Source organism: Mytilus trossulus, chromosome 5 (genome assembly GCF_036588685.1).
Source record: "Mytilus trossulus isolate FHL-02 chromosome 5, PNRI_Mtr1.1.1.hap1, whole genome shotgun sequence".
Taxonomy (NCBI): Eukaryota; Metazoa; Mollusca; class Bivalvia; order Mytilida; family Mytilidae; genus Mytilus; species Mytilus trossulus.
Window position 1 is genome coordinate 71,826,345 of NC_086377.1, and position 8,576 is coordinate 71,834,920.

Below are 8,576 nucleotides of genomic sequence, written 5' to 3' on the forward strand. Positions count from 1 at the left end.
GTCTTCTTCAGGAGAAAAACTGAATGGAATGAAACCAAACAAGGCATGAATGATTCTTATGAGGTTCTGACCAAGTGTTGTTACTTTGTAGCCAATCTATCATCCAAGATGGCTGCCAGTGGGGGATTTAGTTTAACATAGTACCCTATGGGAAACACATACTAATGTCTTCTTTGAGAGAATGACTTAATGGAATGAAAACAAACATGGCTTGAATGATCCTTATGAGGTGCTGACCAAGTTTTGGGCTCTTGTGAAGAGTTGTCTCATTAGCAATTACACCACATCTTTTTTATATTTTATTGTATATCAAAGGTAATAGTATTATACCAATGTTTAAATAATTAACAGTCAATGTTCTTTTTTAATTTTTATTCAGGTAGGTACTATACAAGTGACATAATTTATATACCCCTGAAATTTGGTTTGGTGTAAAACAATTTATACAATATACCTATTTTTTCCTTCAGCATATTCAAAAGCTTAATCCAAGCGCCTTGAAAACTGGGAAGGGTTAAGAAGTCAGTTATTGGAGGTCTATGTCTCTCATGAAGAACCGTGTAATTCCATCTGTAATTTTTGTGGTGTGGAATCTATAGATTTGTACAGATGTCTTGACTGTGCATTGTGGATAACAACATGTCAGTCCTGTATGCCAAAAAGTCATTCCTTTCCACATCTACATACAATTGAGAAGTGGATGGTTAGTTTTTATATAGTGTACTTCAACTATATCATAGTCCAGTGTTCCCATTGCATTTGCTTTTTTTATAATTTATGTATAGCCTTTGTTGAAACACTTGATTATTTTTATTTCTAAAAAATATTATTTTGATGCAAAGTATTTAAACTAAAACCTTTAATAAGATACACCAGTAAATAACAACTACAGATTAAGAATTCGTAAGATAAAAAGTTCTTAAATATTTAAAATAGAAATGATCAATAAACAATGCTTTTAATCATGTTCTTCATCTGATACTCAATGCAGTTTGTTCAATTATGCTTAATCCAGAAAATTTACCAAAGTTTGGAATATTTGGAATAAATTGTTTAAATGATTCCACAAAACTTGTACAATTCGTTCTAATTTTTCTGGAAAATGATTCAAGTTCCACAGTACGTAAAACTGGGGGAAAAAATCTTTAAATGATTCTTAAATAACAGGTGCACATCTTCAATACATGTAACAGCTTCCTGTAAAGTTTCAGGGATCTGCGTTGAAAACTGTAGGAGGTGTTGATTACACAAAACTTGTATACTCTTTTCTTCCCCCCAAACCCCCCCCCCCCCCCCCCCCCCCCCGAAAAATGACTAAGTTCCAAAATCTGGACAACTGGAATACAAATCTTTATTTGATTCTAAACTATAAGGTGCACATCTTCAATATATATAAAAGCTTCCTGTAAATTTCAGGGATCTTGGGAGAAAATTGTAGGAGGAGTAGCTATATACAAGATATAAATTAATTCCCTTAAAGATAAGCCAATAAAGCATATACAAAAGTGTATTCAATATATATTTTTTTTATGTAATTAATTACAGACGCAAGTTAAGCTGTTACTTTATTTTGGTTTTTAATGTCGTCGTTTAGTGCCCGACTTATCTTCTTTGTTAAACATAAAATGCACATATTCATGATAATTTTAAAGTAAAAGTACAACAAGTACAAGTAAATAAAATAGATTAATTCAGTGAATTTTTTCTTCAGTACCACACAGTCTTCAAACTCGAACATTTCTAAAGAACAAAAAAAAACCAGCTAAAGAACAAAAAAAAAAAACAGTGAAAAGGACATTAACTTTACCAGAAGACTGTGTGCCAGTAAGAAGATAAGTAGAAAAACACATATAATAAATATTAATCTCGATATTTATTGATTGATTGATTGTTGGTTGCTTAACGTCCAGTGGCAAATATTTCATGTATATTCAGGACGAGAACAAGGTCATAATAGAGGCCATCTGGGATGATGGTTTGGGAAATTTACGAAGGGATGATTTTAACTTCACCATTTGGAACTCTTGGTTTAATTGCTTCCTTGTGAGCAGCAACCCTCTATCAAGAAAACAAACTAGGTCCATGTTTCATTTAACAGGTCAGAAGATCACAACTAACTGGGTAGATTTGGATTCAATTGAAGAAAAGAAGGACATCAATATCAGTATGAAGAATGTTCTTCAAGCATTTGTTGGAAGTGAGGGTCAACAGATATAGACTTTGGAATACTTGAGTTCGATCATCAAAGAGAAAACCTGTTATCGGTTAACATTTGAGATCCATCAATCCCATAATCTTTGTTTATTTTGAAAGTTGTTGACCTACAAATTAAAATATTGCATGTTGGTGTTTAAATCATCTACAGTAAACAATATTATGTCTACGAGCAGTAGAACGAACAATGTGAATAATAAATAAAATGTTGACCAGTTCATATTTGAGAAACCTTTAAATGAATTTTGTACTTATATTTTTTTAGACACATAACTTATTTTGCTAGACGACAAGGCAAATAATTTCTTCATTCGCACATTTCCAATACCAATCATACTTTATACTACACTCGTGCAACAGAATCTTGAATGATTCCTATACAACTTTTCAAACTATTGTGAGGAGAGAACAGAAATAGCAAAATCTGTAATCAAAATCTAGATAATCGGCTTTAATTTCAGCATAGTGTTGCTGAAATAAAAGAGGATTTGTTTTATTTTTATTGTGTTCACTGAGATCAAATATCATTTTTGGTTTGGGAAGTTCCCATGGAGGACATTTGCAAGTTTTAACTTGAGCAACAGATTTTAAATCAAAAGAAGCTAAATGTGGTTTTAAACGTATACCTAACGGCGGAATTTTATTTTCATGTTTTGCAAAAAATATCTTCATAAATCGGATTAAAAACACAGCTGTAGGCAGGGTTATCTGAATGGGCTTTTAGTTTGACAGCATATTGAAGTCCAAGCTTCAAACGTCTGTCAGAGAGTGTTTTTGTAATCATTGTCATCCTCTGCTGTACAAATATCAGTCTTAGGCACACATTTCAACTTACATCCTCCTTCTGTTTGTATAGCAACAGTGTTTTCTTTGTTAAAATCTGGTGGTATATTTTCTTTGTTGGAATCTGGTGTTATTTCTGTTGTTTGAATTTCTGATGTTTCACTGAAATAACAAGAAACAATTAGTCAAAGGGAGACAACTCAAATTTGTGAAATTATCTTAAGCGATTTCTAATTAAAAAAGAAATATATATGTAAAAGACCTTTTTCTCATTGGCACTCACACCACATCTTCCTATATCTACTTTGAAATAGGAGAGGGCCATTTCATAAAAAAATAATGAATATTGATAAAGGTACCTGTATATTATTTTATTTACAGTAATTTCTTAAACAAAGCTAGTGTGTCATATATTTCTGCATTTGCTTTTTACTTCTGCTCTAATTTAAAATAAATTAGGGTATGTTGTTACTGTTAATAGTTTCTTGAAATATTGACTTGTCCAGACTTAAGATATAAAATAGGAATATCTTGTTTGATTTCCAATGAGACAACTCTTCACATGAAACCAAATGACACAGAAAATTAACGACTGTAGGCCATCAACAACAAGTAAAGTTCATACCACATAATCAGCTGTAAAAGGCCCCGAAATGACATATGTTAAGCAAGAAAACAAGGAAACAAATCATTTGATGGATGTAACATGTAGTCCTGATGTATGTCACCTTTTAAAAACAATCATAACCTGTAATGCTTTATATTTTGGTTTATGGATAAAGTCACTGTATAGTTCAGTATTGATAAAAATGAATGACGGGAGAAAAAAAAAATGTTAAATATTTATGACCAATTATTATATTTATAAGGGACATATTTTCATAAAATTTGCATCTACCTGTAGATCAATTTTCTTTTCACTTGTCTGTTTTGTGCAGCTTTTGGGGTTTCAATCACTCTTTTGGTGAGGACTTTTCTTGCTGGTTTTGGAGTTCGTCCATCAAATGGTATCGGGTCGGGATATTCTTCTGTTGGCCCATTTTTGTTGACAAAATGCTGAAATAGAGAACCTAAAATATTGTACACTGTATTTACTGGAAGGATTATCAGTTAAATTATAAAACAGCAGTTAGATTTGTTTTAAATCAATTAATCAATATCATAAAATGTGTGTGTACCTAGAATATGTGCGTTCTAATGAGGGTCTATCTGAGACATGTAATTTTTGCAGGGTTTTATGTCTTTCTGATAACAAAGTTACCGTAACCTGTTGTCAATTCAGTAGGATGAGTCAGTATAAAAAAAGACTTATACAAAAATACATGTATGAAACATTTTTTAATCGTTAATGATTTAAACTTGTAATGAACTCTATCAGATAATAAATGCAGTTCAGACTTTTTACACCTTTTTCTTTCATTATCAATGAAAAATCTCCATCAAGGACCAAAAGTATTAAACATAAACAGTTATAGGTAATAGTAAAACCTTCAACATGGAACCTTGGGTCAAACTGCTTCAAGTGCCAATTAGACAATTAGTTGTTCATCACAATGTGTATTTCACAAATATCTTTCATTTCTATGGCTAATTATTACTGCACTGAACGTTGGGATTGCCTTGTGCGATGTTTGCCATGGCAAATGTTTCAATAATAGAAATATATTTTGATCGTGTTTGTTTTAAAGATAACATAGTAATTTCGTTTAAAAAAAAACAAATAGAAAAGAGTAAATAAATAGTACACTTTAAAGTACTGATTATCATTGTGTATGCGGTTTTAAAGCAAAACAGATAAGAAAACAAGTGTGTATATATAATATCTAAAGTTCAGAAGTAAAAAAAGTAATGGCAGTCAAATAAAACATTCATTTCCCTCGACTGTTGGAGATGTGAAGATTAGTTCACCCTCGAAAAGTCATATGCCCTCGTGAAATATGATTTTTTGGGGGTTAACAAATCTTTATATCTCCCTCAAACACAGGAAATATATGCATAATATTCTACCCCCAGGACGAAGAACACTTCTTTCCAGCTTAAATAATCCAATTGTCCCACCAGAAAAAAAAACTAAGTCCAAATATCTGAAAAATTTCGCCAGCACGGCTCCTAGAAAAAGGGTTTTCAATATATTACGAGACAAAGACCAAAAGTTTGGGCAAAAGAAAGAAAGTATACCTAGAAGTGAGGGCAGTTCCCCTTATCCTAAAGGAACATACTTCTATGCAAAGAGATACAATGTAGCTTTCAAAAATTCATGAATCAAATAATTCCTTTAGTTAATTGACTTACCCTCTCTTGTGTATGCAAGGCATAATTAAATATGTGTAGTGTACACAAAAGTTATCCAAACAGTAGAGGAAGATACAAAGATGATAACTAAAACATGGTTGGAAAATACATTGGACAGTTGGAAGGACTTTGTTACTGTATAATAAATGCTTACATTTACATATTTGAAACCAATCTCTTGACAATTTATTTATTTTTATGTATATTCGTGTAAAGTTAATGTGTCGGTCGTGTGTGTGCATGACTTCGACACATTATGTTATGACTTTAGGCACACAAAAAGGGGGGTGTGGACTGTCATATAGGCTGTGTTTTGAGGTCTAAGACATCAATTTTTGATCAATGGTCATTTTAAAGTTGAATCCTTTCAATTTACAGTATTTGATTTGTTTCAGTATACCTTTGAACAAATGTAAGTTGCTCTCGTTATCCGTTCAACATTGAACTGTGAGTGCGGTCTTCCGCAGGCCTTTATCCATTTCAGACACTTTTCTAAGTTGTTTGACTTCTTCGGAAATGGCAAAAAACGTACACCGTCCTGAGGTCGATCCTCGTACCGACTGTCGGTTTTACAAACACCGTAACAACAGCGCTTTACCATAATTGACCAAAATGTACACTCAGACAATTTCAGGCAGACGTCATTGTTTGTCTGAGTCTTGTTGTAGCAACAAAAAAACGCGCGCGCATCTGCGATTTTATTGGTCGATAAATTATTATGGGCGGGGCGGCGATAGGTGAATTATTCTTTATCTTATAGCGAAATTGTTACATTCGTCCCCCCTAAGAATCAATGTATATGAAAAATATACATTATTCTTGACAAACATATATATCTAATTTTCAACAGTTAAGCTCCTATTTAAACATCTGAAATGTAATAGTTGCATGTAATTAACAACTTCCCTTGTATCTATCTATCTATATATAATTTTTTTTAATTTATATTTGTCCAAATCAGTTGCAAAATGACCAAAACAATAACCGTCCTAAATGACTTTCACCATCCGGGTTTATTCTTAAATGCAATACCTTCCCTTCCTTCATATTCGGCATCTGGAAAATATATGCTTCATGGTCTCTGGGAACGATTACAGCTCCATGTAGATTCGGAAATAATTCCTTCTTAGCTGCTTTTCATGTACGTTTACCTTTGGTTTTATAACTCGTTTAATTATCTTGCCGGGGTCAATATAATTCATATTATCTACCAGCTGAGGGATCGTGTTCATCACCTCTTCTGTGCGGTCTTTAATACTAAGCTTATGATGGTCCATCAAATGCTGAAGAAGGTAACATCTTCTTCCTAACTTCCTCTGACAGAGACGGCATATACTTATTGAGGTTTTCTTGGTATGAAAACGGAGCAAGTGTTTACAATAGATTCATATCCACTTGATAACAGGGGTTTCACACCCCTTTACCTCACAGGGCAATCCTTCATCCGGCCAATACTCTGGAATTTCATCCTCGGAAGGTACAACAAATTTGGCTACTGAAATTTCAGACATGCTGAAAAAGGTAAAATACAATATTAAATATAAAAATTTCTTTCTATGTAGTTTTCCCTTAGGATTTATGAATCTCTCATTAGTTCATGAAATAGAGTTAACCGTGGAATTCTTGCAGGAATTAATCACATTTAAATTGATTATTTTAAGACATAATAATAATAGTTCATTAAATTACTTCAATATCAACAGACTGTATAAGTTTTCGACATACAATGAACCTGTATATATTTTCTGTTTGGTAAGATATCTTGAACTATCAAAATAAAACTGTTTACACTCATGATAAATTTCATGGGAAATGAAAAAATGTTGTTATTATATATTTGAAGATGTCAGGGACTGAGACAACTCTCTATTAAATTCACAATGTATAAAAAGCTAACAGTAATAAGTGAAAGTATAGCTTTCAATAGAATGCTTTTCTTTTGTTAAAAAGCTTCTCTATAGTCGTTGGATTTTTTTTCAGAGGGTGAACATTTATGAGTAGCATCTTACAGTCATCCATATATTTAATTGTTAATCTATTTGTTTTCCATAAAACTATGCTTTACATTTAAGTTTTTTTTGTCAAAGGATTGGATTGGAAATAGGAAAAAGAAGAAAGTGGGAGAAAATATGAGTATAAGAAGACTCATTACTCAAGAGGGATATCAGCATATAACTGTTTTGTTAGTGAGGAAAATAGTAAGTATTGAAAATGAATCAATAAATGAAGACACAAAATTCATTTAAAAAAAGTTTCATGTACTGGTTTTAATATCATGTTTAGTATTCCTTTATATATATATATATATATATATATATATTGATGTATCAAATTCAAACAATATACATAGAATGTAAATAGATTTGTTCACAATCTAAAATTTGATACCTAAATATGAAAATTAGTAACTTATTCTGAATTTTGGTAGTAACACTTGTCAGTCAGGGGTACTTTTTGTACTTGTAAGTAATTTTTATTTACATGAAGAGGAAAACAAACCCTTATATAAGTGAATTATAATGTTCAAATAATCTCCCCTTAATTTACCAGTGTTCTGAATATAACAGACTAATGACTTTTCGTTGTCCATGAAATTACACTTAAATAATTAGTAAAGACATCTTCAAAGGGTAGACAATTTAAAAATCTATAAGAGCAAAGAAACCTTAAGAATTTAAGAAAACAAGATGAATCACCTGTTCACTTATAAATAGATAAAAAACCTGAATATCTGGATTTGTTGTCATGCCGATCAGTTGTTCATCGACCAATGAGTTTGAAAATTCATTTGGCATCTTCTGCTTATAGAAGATTATCGATCGTTTGTATATATCGACCAATGAGTTGGAATATCCATTTGGTATCGTCTGCCTCTCTATAAAGGTTTATCGATCGTTTGTATATATCGACTAATATGTTTGAATATTCATTTGGTATCGTCCGCCTCTTTTTCAAGGATTATCGACGTTTGTATGTATCGACTTATGAGTTTGACAATTCATTTGGTATCGTCCGCCTCTTTATAGAGTGTTATCAATGGTTAGTATGTATCGACTTATGAGTTAGAATATTCATTTGATATCGTTCCAATATTCATTTGATATTGTTTTAATAATCATTTGACATCGTTTGAATATTCAACGATATCGTTATAGTATTTATTTGATATCCTTTGAATATTCATTCGATATCGTTTGAATATTAATTTGATACTGTTGGAATATTCATTTGATGTTGTTTGAATTTTAATTTGATACTGTTAGAATATTGATTTGATATCGTTAAAA

General features: G+C 31.6%; 1 long non-coding RNA gene across 1 annotated transcript; it reads right to left on the bottom strand.

Annotated features, from left to right (window-relative positions):
* Positions 1-3,054: 3,054 nt before the first annotated feature.
* On the bottom strand, positions 3,055-5,849 carry LOC134717448 (uncharacterized). Its single transcript, XR_010107309.1, has 3 exons — positions 5,690-5,849; positions 3,896-4,053; positions 3,055-3,159 (listed from the first exon to the last, which is right to left on the bottom strand). It is a non-coding gene; the product is annotated as an uncharacterized LOC134717448 (long non-coding RNA).
* Positions 5,850-8,576: the final 2,727 nt, after the last annotated feature.